Raw genomic sequence first — 17570 nt, forward strand, 5'->3', positions numbered from 1 at the left:
GGTGCGCCATTACTAGTTCAACTAGTAATGGCGCACCACTCCCACGGTGCGCCATTACTAGTTTTGAAAAAAAATTGAAAAAAAATTACTAGTGCCGCACCGTGTATGTGGTGCGCCACTACTAGTTTAACTAGTAATGGCGCACTATCCCCTGGTGCGCCATTACTAGTTTTGAAAAAAATAAAAAAAAATTGAATTTCTTTTACTAATGGCGCACCGTGGATGTGGTGCGCCATTACTAGTTTTGAAAAAAAATAAAAAAAATTGTTACTAATGGCGCACCGTGGATGTGGTGCGACATTAGTATTTGGACATTAATGGCGCACCAACACATGGTGCGCCATTAGTATATAGTAGTGGCGCACCACATGTCTGGTGTGCCATTAGTGTCCATTTCATCTATAGCCCTGTTCTTAGTAGTGCAATGAGTGGATGACATCTGTCCCAACGGTGAGCCGACACGTGTTTCCTCCAGCCAATGATGATTTTACACGTGGAAAATCCCCATTGGTCGGGGCTATTAATGGGTTATCGGATCCAAAACCCGACCCGATAGCTTAACGACATTCCGTTACAGTGGATGCCACGTGTCGGTCACCCTTGACGAAAGCACTTCTATGATGCGCGATTTATCGTCATAGAAGTGGACACTTCCGTGATGATAATTTTGGTAATGTCATGGAACACTTCTACGACAACACAGGTATGACTATCTTGATTATGTCATAAAATCGTCATGGATGTGCATGCATGACAAAAACGTGACCTACTATGACAAACACGTATCATCACGGAAGTGTATTTTTTTTGTAGTGCTTTACATTGCCGCAACTAGCCGGGTGGTCAGCACTGTCATCGTGGTTCAGCGCCCAGAAGAAGGCAAAGCTCAGCTAGTCCAGAGGCTGGTGTATTACCTGAGTGAAGTACTATCAACCTCGAAGCAGAACTACCCCCACTGCCAGAAGATGTGCAATGGCGTGTACTTTGCGGCTAAGAAGCTCAAGCCCTACTTTCAAGAGCACCCCATCACGATCGTTTGCACCGCCCCGCTTGCCGGGATCATGGGCAGCCGGGATACATCTGGCCGGGTGGCCAAGTGGGCCATTGCGCTGGCTCCTTACACCATCTTCTACCAGCCCCGCACCACCATCAAGTCCCAAGTGCTGGCCGACTTCCTTGTCGACTAGGCCGAGACCCAATACCTGGCACCAGCACCCGACTCCACCTATTGGTGGATGCACTTTGATGGATCCAAGATGTGCACTGGTTTGGGAGCCGGCTGTCGGTGTCAAAACCGGCGGATCTCGGGTAGGGGGTCCCGATCTGTGCGTAAAGGCTGATGGTAATAGGAAGCAAGGGACACAGATGTTTACCCAGGTTCGGGCCCTCTCGATGGAGGTAAAACCCTACTTCCTGCTTGATTAATATTGATGATATGGGTAGTACAAGAGTAGATCTACCACGAGATCGTAGAGGCTAAACCCTAAGAGCTAGCCTATGATGGTATGAATGTAATTGTGATCGGCCTTCTAAGGACCAACCTCTCCGGTTTATATAGACACCGGAGAGGGCTAGGGTTTACATGGAGTCGGTTACAAGGAAGGAAATATAATATCTGGATCGCCAAGCTTGCGTTCCACGCCAAGGAAAGTCCCATCCGGACACGGGCCGAAGTCTTGAGTCTTGTATCTTCACGCTTCAATAGTCCGGACATTGTACACAGTCCGGCTGTCTGGATACCCCCTTATCCAGGACTCCCTCAGTATCCCCTGAACCAGACTTCAATGATGATGAGTCTGGCGCGCAGTATTGTCTTCGGCATTGCAAGGCGGGTTCCTCCTCCAAATACTCCAAAGTGGTTATCGAACACGTAGACCGTGTCCGGATCCGCAAAATGATCTTCATATGCCACCATAGAGAGAACGATATTTCACAAATGCAATCTGCTGACAACTTTTTTCTGATAACGTGGCATGTTATTACGGTCGGATCATTATTCGATCCGTTTTCCCACAACCAGCTACAGCGCATATAGCGAGGCGGTTTCTTTGACACGTCTTGTCAAAACAGAGATCGTATCCCCTTATCACGGGATTCTCATCAATACGGGTATGGGTAATCTAACTGTGCCGCTAATCGCGGCAAGTGGGAGGCAGACGGGTTCCACCAGGCAAGTGGGGAAGCACAAAAAGCCTTTATTGCCTTTATAAGGAGGTCAGGTTCCTTTCTCCTTTACCCACGCTTTCTTCTCCCGCTAGCTCATTCCCCTCTGTGCGAGCCCTAACGCCCAAGCACTCTTCTTCCCCACCGAAGGGAAGTTTTCCGAAGATGTCCGGATCCGGAGCAGGAGGCAGATGGATGGCCTCAACTCTCCAGGAGAAGGACATCAAGATGCTCCGGGGAGCCGGGTATTTGGCCCAGAAGATTGGCCGCCGTCTTCCCCTGGCGGGACAGGTCGTCCCCACTCCGGAATCTCATGAGAGAGTCGTGTTCCTTCCCCATTTCGTCCGTGGGCTCGGGTTTCCCCTTCACCCATTTGTTCGGGGAGTCATGTATTACTACGGGATCGATTTTCATGATCTTTCCCCCAACTCTTTCCTCAATATCTCGATGTTCATCATCGTGTGTGAGGATTTTCTCCGGATCCCACCTCACTTCGGCCTATGGCTGAATATCTTCAATGTGAAGCCCAAGGTGGTGAGTGGCGAACACGCCGAGTGCGGCGGCGCCATGGTAAGCAAGATGCCCAAGGCTTTTTGGCCGAAAAGCGCTTTCAACGAATCCGTCAAGGAGTGGCAGCAGTAGTGGTTCTATATCACCGAACCACGCGGCAAGAAGTGGGCGGCAGCTCCAGAGTTCAGATCCGGAGCTCCACTGCGGCTCACGTCCTGGCCCGAGAAGGGCCCGAACTGGTGCTCATCCGATGAGCTGTTACCGCTCCAGACGCGCATTCAGAGTGTGGTTGATAGGGATGTCAAACTCGTTGACGTAGTCCAGGTGATGCTAGTTCGCCTGGTTCTCCCTTGTCAGCGCCGAGCTTGTACCCTGTGGGAGTTCGATCCGGCCGAGCACCAAACACTTCGGGAGCTTTATGATTCCTCCCACAAGGATATCTGGAAGGTGCTCTTTAAGTCCGGCAAATCGTGGCCGGGCCCCGCCGAGGACCGAGGTATCAATCATCCCATTCTCCAAGCTCGGTAAGTCACATCTACACTCTGTCTATTCATGCTTTAATTCACATGTCGTGCGGGAGACACCTTAATCGTGTTTCATTGCAACCTCAGGGATGGGTAAAGAAGGTGGAGCGGCTACATTGTCCAGCCCCCCTGCCGGAGGAACCGGTCGGACCTCTTCTGATGAAGATGCTGGTCCCCGCGCCTTACAAGGCGCCAAAGAAAGAGGCCTCCAAGAAGGTCAAGAAGACCCGGCGTGGCCTTCACCGTCGCGTGGCTTCGGAGGCCAAATACGAAGATTCCAGCGATGATCCTTCGTCCGAGGACGAAGAGGAGGAAGCAGAGGAGGATGAGCCTCACTCTTATGGTGGGATGAAGAGGACGGCTGTCGGTGTCAAAACCGGCGGATCTCGGGTAGGGGGTCCCGAACTGTGCGTCTAGGCGGTTGGTAACAGGAGACAAGGGACACGATGTTTTTACCCAGGTTCGGGCCCTCTCGATGGAGGTAAAACCCTACTCCTGCTTGATTAATATTGATGATATGGGTAGTACAAGAGTAGATCTAACACGAGATCAGAGAGGCTAAACCCTAGAAGCTAGCCTATGGTATGATTGTTGTTCGTCCTACGGACTAAAACCCTCCGTCTTATATAGGCACCGAAGAGGGTTAGGGTTACACAGAGTCGGTTACAATGGTAGGAGATCTACATATCCGTATCGCCAAGCTTGCCTTCCACGCCAAGGAAAGTCCCATCCGGACATGGGACGAAGTCTTCAATCTAGTATCTTCATAGTCCAGGAGTCCAGCCAAAGGTGATAGTTCGGCTATCCGGACACCCCCTAATCCAGGACTACCTCAGTAGCCCCTGAACCAGGCTTCAATGACGACGAGTCCGGCGCGCATATTGTCTTCGGCATTGCAACGCGGGTTCCTCCTCCGAATACTTCATAGAAGATTTTGAACACAAGGATAGTGTCCGGCTCTGCAAAATAAGTTCCACATACCACCGTAGAGAGAATAATATTTACATAACTTCAATCTGCTGACGTATTCCGTGGCGTGGCATCACACCACGGCCAAGCCTTTATTCGAATCATTTTTACTGTTCCACCTCAGCGCGTTTAGCGAGGCGGCTTCCTTGGCACGTCTTGTCAAAGCAGAGATCGTGTCCCCTTATTCCGGGATTCCCATTAATACGAGCGTGGGTAACCCAGTCGTGCCCGTTGGTACGTCTCCTCTATCGAAGGCGAGTCCCGAACGGTCACGGGGAAGGCTCTTGGTATTCAACCTCTTTATAAAGAGACGAAGGCTCCACTCCTTTCTTTCAATCTCAATCGAATCCACCCCTTGCCTCGAGTTCCAACACCCAAAGCTCCAGATTCAGGCGCTTCAGACCTTCGATGATGTCCGGCTCCGACCTCCAAGGCCGGTGGATGCCTTCCTCCGTTACGGAAGAAGACATGCTAAAGCTAAGAGATGCCAGGTATCTAACCGGCGAAATTTCGCATAGGCTGCCTGCCCAAGGGTAGGTTATTCCCACTCCCAATCCTGGCGAAAGTGTAGTGTTCGCATCTCACTTCCTTCGGGGGCTAGGCTTCCCGACGGACCCCTTCGTGAGGGGGCTCATGTTTTACTATGGGTTGGAATTTCATGACCTGGATCCGGAGTCCATCCTCCACATCTCATCGTTCATTGTCGTATGCGAAGCCTTCCTTCGCATTACCCCTCACTTCGGATATTGGCTCAAGACCTTCAAAGTGGAGCCGAAGATGATCAAGGGGCAGCAGGCAGAGTGCGGAGGGGCTGTTATAAGCAAGAATGCTGATGCTTCGTGGCCCGAGGGCTCTTTTCAAGAGGAGCTCGGCTTATGGCAACAAGAGTGGTTTTATATCATAGCTCCCAGGGGCACCAAATGGGTGGCGCCACCTGCCTTTCGCTCGGGTCCTCCGCCGCGGCTGGCGTCATGGGTCAATAAAGGACTTGACTGGGGGCCGTCCAAGGACGTGCCCTTGCTGCAGGGCCGCATTCAAGATCTCCTAGAGAGAGAGATCACTCTGGTCGTAGTAGCACATGCCATGCTGATTCATCGTACCCTGCCCTACAAACGTCGCCCCTCCGCCTGTGGGAATTTAACCCAGAGGGACCACAAGCCCTCCAACATTTTATGGGCGCGACGCCCGTGGAGATGTACAAGCTTTTCTTCGGATCACAAGCGATGTGTCCGGACTTGACCGAGGACGCATGTCTGAACTGCAATCGCCCGGATACTCAAGTAAGTAGCCCTGTACCCGGACACGCTACCCCATATTTATCATGAATTCTCCCTCAAAAGAGCTGTCCCTTGAACTGGAGTGGATAGCGAAAGCAAAGTTAATCAGGTGTCCGGCCCCCCTCTTGAGACCACGCCGGATCCCGTGTTAACCAGGATGCTGGAGGTTGCGCCTTCGGACGAAGGTGAAGGGGGGAACAAGGAAGCTACCGCCTCCGTGAAGGAGGCTGCCAGGAAAGGAGGGATCGAGAATCCCTCCATCCAAGGGAAGAAGAGGACCGCCTCTAAAGACCCGGAGACCATGGTCTCAAAGTGGGGGAAGAAATCTTCGTCAGAGGGTCCTGCGCCGAGAGATGCCTCGGCCGCATTATGCACCCAAGGGGATCAGCCCTCCACCGAGTCGTAAGTAAAAAAGGGGAGTTTTTAAAACAAAGGATATCCCTGCCCTATTTTTGATGAAGATAACCGAAGTTTTACCTTGTAGTTCGGATCTCAGCCCTTCTCAGCAAAGCTCATCTTTGGGGGATCTTCGTCCGGAGATGATAGAGAGCGAAACGCCTCCCCCTGCCGTACCATCTTGCGAGGCGGGCGACCCTGAGGTGTCATCGCGGAGGGTTTCTATGAGTCCGGCGGGGCCGGAAGGTGGTCGTGTTTCCCCTCAAAGCCCTCCGTGTCCGACCTTCTAAAAAGGCCATCGGACGAGTCCGGCACCACCTGGTGTATGGTCGGAGGAGCTGGAGGATCTGCTCGGGCGAGCGTCTATATCAGAAGATCATCGTGCGTTAATGGGTACGGTGATTGAAAGGATTTCATCCGCCAAGAGCGGATTGCATGAAGCCGTCAGAAGTTTATTGACAGGTTTTGAGGTACGCAAAATGATGTACCTTCTGACAGTTCCGCATATAAAATGCGCCCTATGTAGATAGTAGCTCCTGAGGCTCGGTGTGTTGTCAAAAATGACAGCGCGCCGAGGATCATAATCCCAGGTATAATATGTCGCCCTTCCTATGCAGGTGGTGAAGGGTCCGGTGGCTAGCCGGACTGATGAATTTGCCAACTAAAGCGGCAACTTGACGTGGCGGATGCCGACATCGCGCTTGTCAATAGGCGACTTGACGAGTCACAAGGTATGCAATTTCTCCGTGGACACCTGGTAAGGGAGCCTGATGCCCGTGCCTTACAACATGTATGCTTGATGCAGATGGTGCCGCTGCCATGGAGAACCTTCGAGAGGAGCTCGCCCGAGCCAGGGAGAAGGCCAGAAAGAGTGATGCGGCTGCCTTAAAGGCGGCCGAAGAGCTAAAAGCCGAATAGGCTGCTCACTGCCGGAGCAAGAAAGAAACGGCCGAGATGGCCGTGAAGTTGAAGAATGCTGCCGACCGCTGCAAGCTTCTTGAAAAAGAAGATTGAGCGGTGAAATAGGACCTGAAGAAGGCCACTACCGAGGCCAGGGATGCTCGCTCTGCGATGAGAGCTATGAAGGAAGAGTTGCGTCAGGCCGGAGATATCGCGGCTGGAAAGCCCTTTCTGCTGCGGAGGAAATTCGTGGATCCTAATTATGCTCTGTTGGACCGGCTATGGAGTGTGGAGGATGCTTATCTGGACTTGGCAGCAAGTGCCGCCGACGCGGCCGAACACTTCCGAGATCAAAAAGATCACGAAATGGAAAGGGTTTTTTGGTCGCAGTTCCATAATCCAGAGCGCCCACTTCCATTAACCGATCGCTTGACCAAATGGGCGGAGATGAATAGGTTATCCGGACTTGCCATGAAGGATGTCGTGAGTCTTTTGTGGCCAAAAAGGCCCGAGCCGAAGAGTTATTTTGGCTTGGTGCATCAATTCCTTGGTGCGGTGCCGCATATCAATGCAATGAGGCGCTCGGCATGCATAGAGGGTGCGCGGATAGCTCTTTCCCGTGTCAAGACATACTGGGCGGAGATGAAGGCCACCGATGTTGCATCCCAAGATTCGGACGGAAGCCGAGTACCTGTCGAGCACTATTTTCAGGAAGTTCTGCAGGGCTCTCGTTTAATAGAGATGCAGTGCTCGAAGGATATTATGTTCGAATAACATGTATTATTGTGATACAATGTATCGATGGAATATAAAAGCTTTTTATACTTGTGCGTTTCAAGATTAAAATACCTCATGTGCGGCCGCTAATGTATATGTATATATAACCTGAAAGATGGCAGTCTTCGGCTTCAGCCCCCACGCATATAATGCGGGGGTGTTTGCAAAAGGCGCATTTTCACACTTGATCCAACGTCTTGGTCCTATAAAGGAGGTGGTAGCGCAGCAAACTAGGCAACCAGACTATAATGCTTTATCACTTTCACCTAGCCATAGGAGTTTGATAGTGGGGCTACTATATAGTCCCTAGGGGCACCGCGCTCACCCGAATTCGGGTCGCATATGTGCGTGACCGGGAAACGACCCTTCGTCAATGCGGAGGAATCCTATAGATTCCGGCAGGTCATCGAGTGGTTGACCAGTCTCACGCTATATTATGACAGTCAGTTTTCGGCTTTCTCTACTGAGGTGCTCGCCTGGCCGAACCGGGGCACAATCGCAGTAGTTCTCCTGGTGCCGCCTTAGCCGATAGAGCGGAATGTAAGGCAGCAAAACGAAGGAGCCGGGCAAACCCAACATTTGACCAAAGACATGATTCGGAGCTGATGCATATAAGGCCTAACTCGAGACGCCGAACACTCCCTAAGGTATTTGGTCTTTATGAAAATCGGACGAACAACGCCCTTGGTAATAAGCCCCTGGTGTCCAGGTACGCGCAAAATTCTGACGTGGCCCATGCCAAAACGCCAGCCTCCTCCTCGGTTATGGCAAGAAACCAGGGGATGTGTATCAACAAGAGACAGTAAAAAAGGTTTATGCAGTGTCTTAATCTGAAAAGAATCCTTGTAACGGGTCCCTACTGCACGTCTGCGCCTGTGTCTCCGTTGTGCCGTATCCTGGACGGGTGTAGCACGGTGTTCATCTGTAAAAGAGAGGAACTTAGTTGAAAAAGATCATGCGAAAATGTACATTATATTAAACAATGTACGTTTCAAAAAATGAATAAGATTGAGCTTTATTGTCTCTTGTTGTACAGGCGCGGAGCCCCTTGTGCGGGGGTATGCGGCTAGTAAGCCCTTGTATGTTTAGGCCGGACTTGTCTAACCGTGTCCGGGGTCTGGACGACCTGTTTAGGTGCTTTGATTAGTGAAGCCGGCTTAGTGTGTGGCTGGCAAGGCAGTCACACAATCTTCCGCGCTCGAGGAACACTTGACATTTCCCTTTAAGGAGATGATGCCTCGCAGACCGGGCATTTTAAGTGTAAGGGATGCATAATGCGGTATTGCATTAAAGCGGGCAAAAGCTTCGCGTTCCAGTAGTGCTTGGTAGCTACTTGTAAATGGGGCAAGGTGGAAGGTTAACTTTTCGCGGCGGAAGTTGTCGGGTGAGCCGAACAAAACTTCTAGCAGTAGAGAGCCCATATAATGGGCATATGGGCGTCATTACCCCTTGAAAGGAAGTGTTGCTATGGCGAATTTTGGTTGGGTCTATCCCCATTTTGCGGATTGTGTCCTGGTATAGCAGGTTTAGATCACTGCCGCCGTCCATTCGGACTTGTGTAAATTGGAGTCCGCCAATTATTGGGTCTAATATCAAGGCAGTCCATCCTGCATTCTGGATACTTCTAGAGTAATCCTGATGGTCGAAGGTGATTGGATTTAACAACCAGTGGTGGGACTCGTCTGGGATAGGCCGTATGGTGTGTACCTCTATGGGCGCCGCTCTATTTTTCCCTTTTGTCACGTGAAGTGAGTTAACTGTCTTGACTTCTTGTGGGAAATTCTTTTGTTTTCCGTTGCTCTGCTTGTGGGGTTCATCATCGCCCTCGCTTGGTGTGTCGAGCCCCTTGTGTTCGGCGTTGAGTTTGCCCGACTTCTTGAAGACCCAACAATCTCTGTGGGTATGGTTTGCAGGCTTCCCGGGAGTACTGTGGATTTGGCATATCTTGTCCAAGATTTTTTGAAGTTGGATAGCTCATCCCTGTTATCCTTAAGGGGCAGTTTTTTATGATTATGCTGAGAGCTTTTGAATCCGGCGTTGACTGCCGTGCTCTTCGGGCTGTTTCCCTTGGTCCGGTGCTGTTCCTTGCTGCATTGCGGTTTCCCGTTTCCATCCCTGACTTCGGATGTACTTGGGTCCCTGGTACTGCATCTTGCCAGCCAGCTATCCTCTCCCGCGCAAAAGTGGGTCATGAGGCTTGTTAATGCGGCCATTGTTCTTGGCTTTTCTTGGCCGAGGTGTTTGGTGAGCCATTCGTCTCGGACGTTGTGTTTGAAAGCTGCTAAGGCTTCAGCGTCCGGACAGTCGACTATTTGGTCCTTTTTAGTAAGGAATCTGTTCCAGAATTTTCGGGCTGACTCTCTGGGTTGTTGAGTTATGTGACTTAAATCGTGTGCATCCGGAGGTCAGACATAGGTCCCTTGAAAATTTGCCCGAAAAGCATCCTCGAGCTCTTCCCAACTTCCAATGGTGTTTTCAGGGAGGCTTTTGAGCCAATGCCGGGCTGGCCCTTTGAGCGTAAGGGGTAAGTATTTTATGGCGTGGAGGTCATCTCCTCTAGGCATGTGTATGTGGAGGATGTAATCCTCAATCCAGACTCCAGGGTGTGTTGTTCCGTCATATGCCTCTATGTTTACGGGCTTGAATCCCGCTGGAAATTCATAATCCAGAACCTCATCGGTGAAACATAGGGGGTGTGCGGCACCCCAATATTTAGGTGTACCGTAATATTCGAATACTTGATGTGTTGCATTGCTTACTAGAGCTTGCTTTCTTGGTCCGTAGATAGATCTAACTGGGCTGTCTTTTTGATGCGAATCCGTGTGCGGATCGCGTGCCGGCTTGTGTGCGGCGCCGTTTGCCGCTCTATGTTTGCCATTGGGTCGTCTATCCGACCGGGTGGTCTCCTTGTTCTTTGATTGCGGGGGCTCTACGGCCTCCTCATCAAATTCGGGCAGTAGTTTTCGCCTCGGGTAGCTCTTTGTTCGGCGACTGTCGCCGTATTTGTCTACGGTGTTGAGTACTTTGCTCCATCTGATTCTGAGTGCATCTTCCGTTGTTTTGAGCTTCCGCTTCTGCTTTTTCAGGCTTCGTGCAGTGGCGACGAGCCTTTTGTGGAGGTTCTTTTGCTCCGGCAACTTGTCCGGTGTGAGATCGCTCGGACTGTTATCTTCGCCGGGGACGGATTGTTTATCCATATTGTCATGTTTGGACGGTTGCTCGATAGCATGTTCGCCGTCCACCGGTTCGCCCTGCTCTATGGCTGGGTCTGTATGGCTGCTGTCTTTGTCGAGGCGGGATTTTGAGCGGCGCTTACGTCACCGTTTTGTCTGCTTTTCGAGGGAATGATCCCTCATGGCGTCCCGTTGTTCCTCGTTGTCGCTTCATTTAGGTGTGTCCACCATGTATACATCGTGAGATGATGTGCCTGTCCAGTGCCTTATAGGTGCTGGTTCATTCTTATCTCCTACATCATCGTCCATACCATCGATGTCTTCAGAGTCGAAATCGAGCACGTCGTTTAAACTTTCGACAGTGGCTATGAAGTGGGTGGTGGGTGGGCTTTGAATTTCTTCATCGTCCGCATCCCAACCTTGCTGACCATAATCCGGCCAGGGCTCTCCTGATAAAGAGAGACTTTAGTAAATTCAGGATGTCGCCAAAGGGCGAGTGCTGAAAGATGTCCGCGGTGGTGAACTCCATGATCAGTGCCCGATCGGATTCGATCGACAGGAGCGCGGAAGGTTTGGAGTCCGGAGGGGAGCCGGCACCTTGGAGTCACGAGCTTCGCAAAGGACAGGGATGGTGTTCGGCTCAATCGCCGTAGAGATTGCAGCCCCCGAGGCGGTGTCCAGCCGCCCGTCCTCGATCGGCGCAGTCGGCTCTGAGCTAAGGGTCGGAGCGGACACTGGTGCGGCCTCCAGGGCACTGTCCGGTGGCAGAGCTAGATCATGCCCATCGTGACAGTGCGGCGCGCTTGGCTGTGGCTCGAACCTGTCGACGATCAAGTCTCCGCGGACGTCAGCTGTATAGTTCAAACTTCCAAATCTGACCTGATGGCCAGGGGTGTAGCTTTCAATCTGCTCCAGATGGCCAAGCGAATTGGCCCGCAGTGCAAAGCCGCCGAATACGAAGATCTGTCCGGGGAGAAAAGTCTCACCCTGGACCGAATAGTTGTTGATGATCGGAGGAGCCATCGGGCCTAAAGATGACGACACAAAGGAACTCTCAATGAAAGCACCAATGTCGGTGTGAAAACCGGCGGATCTCGGGTAGGGGGTCCCGAACTGTGCGTCTAGGCGGATGGTAACAGGAGACAAGAGACACGATGTTTTTACCCTATTTCGGGCCCTCTTGATGGAGGTAAAACCCTACTCCTGCTTGATTAATATTTATGATATGGGTAGTACAAGAGTAGATCTACCACGAGATCAGAGAGGCTAAACCCTAGAAGCTAGCCTATGGTATGATTGTTGTTTGTCCTACGGACTAAACCCTCTGGCTTATATAGGCACCGAAGAGGGTTAGGGTGACACAGAGTCGGTTACAATGGTAGGAGATCTACATATCCATATCGCCAAGCTTGCCTTCCACGCCAAGGAAAGTCCCATCCGGACATGGGACGAAGTCTTCAATCTTGTATCTTCATAGTCCAGGAGTCCGGCCAAAGGTGATAGTACGGCTATCCGGTCACCCCCTAGTCCAGGACTCTCTCAACGGCCTCCACATCTCTAGAGGCCGGATCGCCCAAGAGGGGGAAACATTCCCTCCCAGGGGCATCCCCCACGGCTGCCGATAGCAGCCCGGAGTGGGATCCCAGGGCCCAGCCCCTGGAGAAGTCGTAAGTATCCGAACACGCATATGCGTCCGGGATCGTTTTTGGGTATAGTGGTTTTGACTGTTGCCTACATATTGCACAGTTCGGAAAGGGGCTGCGCCGGCCAGTCCTCGTCGGAGGATTCACTGGACTCGGACACTTTGGCGAGCGAGACGCTGCCGCGGGCCCCTTCCCCCAAGTCTGGGCGCGACACTAAGGTGTCATCTCGACAAGACCCGGACCAGGGAGGACATATCCCTGGTGCCGAACACGCGGGGATGGATACGGACCCCGGGACCTCTAGGGTTCCGGGATCGAGCGAGCAGCCACCCCTAACGGCGGGGGGCCTGCCTACGCCGCCGGCATCCTCTGTTCAAGCAGAGCTGCCTGGCGGTCTATCGACAGCATTGAAGAACGCGTCTATTGTCGATGAGCATCGGGCCCTTATGGGCGAGGTGGTTGAAAGGATTCTGTCGGTGTCAAAACCGGCGGATCTCAGGTAGGGGGTCCCGAACTGTGCGTCTAGGCGGATGGTAACAGGAGACGAGGGACACGATGTTTTACCCAGGTTCGGGCCCTCTCGATGGAGGTAAAACCCTACGTCCTTCTTGATTAATATTGATGATATGGGTAGTACAAGAGTGGATCTACCACGAGATCAAGGAGGCTAAACCCTAAAGCTATCCTATGGTATGATTGTTGTAATGAATGTTGTGTCCTACGGACTAAAGCCCTACGGTTTATATAGACACCGGAGGAGGCTAGGGTTACACAGAGTCGGTTACAATGGTAGGAGATCTACATATCCGTATTGCCAAGCTTGCCTTCCACGCCAAGGAAAGTCCCATACGGACACGGGACGGAGTCTTCAATCTTGTATCTTCGTAGTCTTGGAGTCCGGCGGACGATGATAGTCCGGCTGTCCGGACACCCCCTAGTCCAGGACTCCCTCAATAGCCCCTGAACCAGGCTTCAATGACGATAAGTCCGGCGCGCATAATGTTCGGCATTGCAAGGCGGGTTCCTCCCTTGAATAATCCAGAGAAGATCATGAACACCAGGATAGTGTCCGGCTCTGCAAAATAAATTCCACATTCCACCGTAGAGAGAATAAAATGTACACAAGTCCAATCTGCTGACGTATTATGCGGCATGACATCACCCCGCTACCAGGCTTTTACTTGAATCGTTTTTTATTGTACCACCTCAGCACGTTTAGCGAAGCGGTTTCCTTGGCACGTCTTGTCGAAGCAGAGATCGTGTTCCCCTTATACCGGGATTCCCATCAATACGGACGTGGGTAACCCAACCACGCCATTGATGGTGGCGCTTGGGGGATAAGCGAGTTTTACCAGGCCGGTGGGGGACGCATAGTCTTCGTCCGCCCATATATAAGGGATAAGGATTTACCTTCTCACCTACGCCTTCTTCCTCCTTTGCTTATCCATCTCTGCGCACTCAAGCTCCAACGCCCAAGCTCGCGCATCTCGCCTCGACCTTCTCCGAATATGTCCGGAGCGGGAGGCAAATGGTTGGCCTCCACCGTTAAGGAGGAGCACATCACCAAGCTACGCCAACGCCGGATACCTCTCCGGCGATATCGCGCATCGGCTGCCCGACGAGGGGCAGCTCATCCCTACCCCCGGGCCCCATGAGAGGGTCGTCTTTCTTCCCCACTTCCTCCGCGGACTGGGCTTTCCACTCCACCCATTCGTCCGGGGGCTCATGTTTTACTACGGCCTGGATTTCCACGATCTGGCGCCGAACTTCATCCTCAACATCTCGGCGTTTATCGTCGTGTGCGAGGCCTTCCTCTGCATCTGGCCCCACTTCGGCCTGTGGCTCAAGACCTTCAACGTCAAGCCGAAGGTTGTGAAGGGCACGCAAGCGGAATGCGGAGGCGCCATGTTGGGTAAGTTGCCCAACGTCCTTTGGCTCGAAGGGGCCTTCGTGGACTCCGTCAAGGGGTGGCAATCGGGGTGGTTCTACATCACCGAGCCGCGGGAGCCCACATGGGCGGCGGCCCCCGAGTTTAGATCTGGCATCCCCACGCAGCTCACCTCCTAGAAAGAGAAGGGCTTGCTGTGGGGCAATCCGAAGGAGCTGACGGGACTCCGAGCCTGCATCCAGAAGCTGGTGAGCAATAAGCTCAGGCTCGTCGACGTGGTCCAAGTCATGCTCATCCGCCGGATTCTCCCATGCCAAGAACGGGCATTCAATCTGTGGGAGTTCAATCCGGAACAGCACCAGGCGCTAAGCGGGCTCTTCTATACGACATATGAAGGCGCCTGGAGGGTGCTGTTCAAGGGCGCCGAAGCCCCCGCATCCGCGACGGAAGATCACGGATTTTGCTCGCAGCATCCGGCTGACGAGGTAAGTGATTCAACCCCTTTACGGGACACTTGTGGTAATCAAATTGATTCTAAGAGGGTTTCAACCTCTCTTTTCCTTTGACAGGAATGGATGGAGAAGGCCGAGCAGCTCATCAGCCCGGCTCCCATGCGAGAAGACCCAGTGAACGCCCGTCTAGCAGGGCTGCTGGTTTCGGCACCGCACGTGGTGCCGAAGAAGAAGGCCAAGAAGGTGGCCGCAGGGACTCAAAAGAGTTCCCGCAATCAGGCGTCCGACGACGAGGCGGAATCCTCCCCCGAAGACGAGGAGGAGGAAGAAGACTATCTCCCGGAGGAGGGAGAGAAGAAGAGGAAGGCTTCCCCAATAGGGGAGGCCGAAGGGTCCAAGAGGGGGAGAACTATCCCCCCGGACAGTTTTGCCAACACCATCGTTGGCGAGGAGGAGTGGCCTTTAAGGGCCAGGCGTCCGGCAAGATCGTGAGTATCCGGATCCTTGATATGCAATTTCTTTCGTGTCACGTAGTGTCCTTCTAATGCCGCATACTGTCCGCAGACCGGCCGATGATGATCTCCCTGCTTCATCGAGCGGGTCGTTGGCCCCATCGGATGTGGATTCACTTCCGACTGCCTCCACTCCCCGTGCAGACGAGAACGCCGAGGTGGGATCCCAGAGAGGGACCCATCAGGAGGAGGCTCCGGAGGCGCCACAAGGCAGCCTCCCGGACTTTGCGCCGGACTCTACGTCGGAACCCGCAGTGGTTCCAGAGTCCGGCGGGCGGCCCCTTCGAAAGAAGGGCAAGACCGTGACACCGGCGGCCTCCGTCCAACCGGAGGCGCCGGAAAACTTGTTGGAGGCGCTTAAAGGCGCTTCCATCGAGGAAGAACACCGCACTATCATGAGTGCGGTGATTCAGAAGGTTCAGCTCGCCAAGAGCGGGCTAACCGAAGCCTGCAGCAGCCTTCTAACAGGCTTTGAGGTAAGAAGTTAAAGTTATGTAATGTAATACTGCATAGACAGTAGCCCCGGATGCTTAGTTCGGTGTTCGGAAAGAAAAGCCGGACTGAGGATCTAAGAAGATATACGCAGGGTTGCTTAAAATATGTCAATATGGGTTTGCAGGTTGCGCTGCTGACCTCTGCCGCACTGACTGCGGAGGTCGGTGCGTTGAAGCAGGATCTCGAGCGGTCCGAGCAAGAGCTCGGCCATGCCAAGAAGCAGCTCGAGGACAAAGAAGGTGAGTAACACCACTTTGAATAGTGACCTTACAGAAAAGGATTTTGGTTGCAATAAAATTAACCAGGATAATATGGGTATTGCAGGGGCCACAAATGAGGTGGCAGCCCTGAAGGAGGCTGTGTCCGCGGCCGAACACAGTGCGGCCACGGAACAGGCCGAGCGAGAAAAGCAGGAGGCACAGGTGGCGGAAGTACGGCAAGAGCTCCAGGCTCTCATGGAGAAGCATGAGAGGTTGGAGCGTGACTCCAAGACTCGAGAGTCCGAGCTTGCCTCGGCTCTCGAAAGTGCCAAGTCCGCCAAGGCCGAGGCCCGTAAGGCCCTTCAGGAGGTTGAAGATGTAAAGAAGATAGCGGCGGGTAAGGCATTTTTCATGCAAAGCAAGCATTTTAATGTAAACTACCTTACACTTACCCGCATTCGGAGCTCTCCAGGGGCGTTTGCAGATCTGCCGTGTAGTGTGTCCGATGCCGCCGCATTCTATCGTGGCGAGGAGGGGAGCTCGACGGAGAAGGTCTTCTGGTATCTGTACGCTGAGGCCGGCCATCCGGTGCCCCCAAGCGACCAGCTGAAGCAGCTGGTCGAACTCCACAAGGTAGCTGAGGAGGCCATGAAGGGCCTTATAGTCCGGCTGTGGCCTGGACAGGCCATGCCGGGGAGCTACTTCGGCCTCATGCGGCGGCTGGTGGATGCGTGCCCCTGGGTGGAGGTCATCAAGCGCTCCGCCTGTATTGAAGGTGCTCGTCGGGCCCTTGCCCGCACAAAGGTGCACTGGGGCAGGCTGGATGCGGAGAAGCTTCTCACTGACCCGCCGCCACCGGGCAAGGAGTATCGTACGCCCGAGATGTATTATAAAACTGTCCTGAAGGGAGCCCGCGATATTGCGGATGAATGCCCCAGAAATGTAATCTTTGAGTAAACTTGATATGTATTACCCTGTGCGCTGAAAACTTTGTTCATGTGCGCATTAAGCAATGCTTGTTTAATTTAAAATATTACCTTCTGTGCGGCCGTTTATTAAATCTGAGAGATGGCAAGTCGTTGGCTTCAGCCCCCGAGCCACGAGTGCTGGGGTGTTCGGGATAAACTTGAGCACTCTTGTTCCCATTTTTGGGTCCATCTAGGGAGGCGCTCAACACAACGAACAAGGCAACCGGACTTATAATGCTTGAAAACTCTCACTTAGCCATAGAATTCTATAATTTTAATTTCGGCGAAGCCCCTGGTATTCGGAAGGCCGAATCCGGGGTGCTATCCACGCCTTCGTCGGACATTTATCTGGAACTTCGCTCGAAGCAGCGTGAGTCTTTAAGGACTCGAAAGGACCTCTCGAACAACGACCAGTCTCTCGCCTTATCATGCCGGTCAGTTTTAGCTTTCTCCACTGAGGCGCTCGCCCGGCTCAATCGGGTCGCAATCGCAGTGGTTCTCCCAGTGCCACCTTAGCCGACAGAACGGAACGTAAGGCACCAAAACGTGGGAGCCGGGCAAACCCAACTATTGACCCAAGACATGATTCGGAGCCGATTCATATAATGCTATAAGTTCGGGGTGCCGCACTTATGAAAGTGTTCGGACTTATCACACCATAATGTGGGGAACATAAGCCCCTGGTGTATTAGACCGTACCAAAATATACGGGTGCAAGATGTC

This window comes from Triticum dicoccoides, chromosome 3B, assembly GCF_002162155.2.
Source record: "Triticum dicoccoides isolate Atlit2015 ecotype Zavitan chromosome 3B, WEW_v2.0, whole genome shotgun sequence".
Classification (NCBI taxonomy): Eukaryota; Viridiplantae; Streptophyta; class Magnoliopsida; order Poales; family Poaceae; genus Triticum; species Triticum dicoccoides.